Source organism: Cebus imitator, unplaced genomic scaffold (genome assembly GCF_001604975.1).
Source record: "Cebus imitator isolate Cc_AM_T3 unplaced genomic scaffold, Cebus_imitator-1.0 Scaffold2417, whole genome shotgun sequence".
NCBI classification, from domain to species: domain Eukaryota; kingdom Metazoa; phylum Chordata; class Mammalia; order Primates; family Cebidae; genus Cebus; species Cebus imitator.
In genome coordinates, this window is record NW_016109732.1 from 3,006 (window position 1) to 4,239 (window position 1,234).

Here is a 1,234-nt window from a genome sequence, read left to right on the forward strand (position 1 = left end):
CTTCAGATAAATGGACTATCTTCATAATTTTTCTGTAAATCTAAACCCGTTCTAAAAAATAAAGTTTACGTATATTTTTTAAAACTCCATTACCACTTTTCACGCTACCTACACAAGGGTCCATATGGCATTGTTCTGGATTCCTGTTGTAACTGAAAGGGAAACTTTCACAACGTCCAGAGCTCTTGATGTCCGGCAAATGAAGGAGGAGGATGTCCTTAAGTTCCTTGCAGCGGGAACTCACTTAGGTGGCACCAACCTTGACTTCCAGATGGAACAGTACGTTTATAAAAGGAAAAGTGATGGCATGTATAATATAAATCTGAAGAGGACCTGGGAGAAGCTTCTGCTAGCAGCTCATGCCATTGTTGCCATTAAAAACCCTGCTGATGTCAGTGTCATATCCTCCAGGAATACTGGCTAGAGGGCCCTGCTGAATTTTCTGCTGCCACTGGAGCCACCCAATTGCTGGCCGCTTCGCTCCTGAAACCTTCACTAACTGGATCCAGGCAGCCTTCTGGGAGCCCTGGCGTCTTGTGGTTATTGACGCCACAACAGGGCTGACCACCAGCCTGTTACTGAGACGTCCTATGTTAACCCACCTACCATTGCTCTGTGTAACACAGATTCTCCTCTGCACTGTGTGGACATTGTCATCCCATACAACAACAAGGGAGCTCACTCAGCGGGTTTGATGTGGTGGATGCTGGCTCAGGAAGTTTTGCGCATGTGTGCACCATTTCCCATGAACACCCGTGAGAGGTCATGCCTGATCTCTCCTTCTATAGAGATCCTGAAGAGATTGAAAAAGAAGAGCAGGCTGCTGCTGAAAAGGCTGCGACCAAGAAGGAATTTCAGGGTGAATAGACTGCTCCAGCTCCTGAGTCCACTGCTACTCAGCTTGAGGTTGCAGACTGGTCTGAAGGCATGCAGGTGCCTTCTCTGCCTATCCAGCAGTTCCCTACTGAAGACTGGAGCGCCCAGCCTGCCACGGAAGACTGGTCTGCAGCTCCCACTGCTCAGACCACTGAAGGGTAGGAGCAACCACTGAATGGTCTTAAGCTGTTCTTGCATGGGCTCTTAAGCGGTATGGAAATAAGATTGATGGAAAATAAACATCGAGTTTCTAAAAAAAAAAAAAAACTCCATTACCAAGACAACTTTTTACTTCTCATAGTTCTGTGTTTTCCTGGGCTCAGTAGGGCAGTTATTCTCTTCCAAAGTGGTATTGGCA

General features: G+C 46.8%; 1 pseudogene; it reads left to right on the top strand.

Annotated features, from left to right (window-relative positions):
* Positions 1–10: 10 nt before the first annotated feature.
* Positions 11–1,226, top strand: LOC108299153 (annotated as a pseudogene).
* The last annotated feature ends 8 nt before the right edge of the window (positions 1,227–1,234 follow it).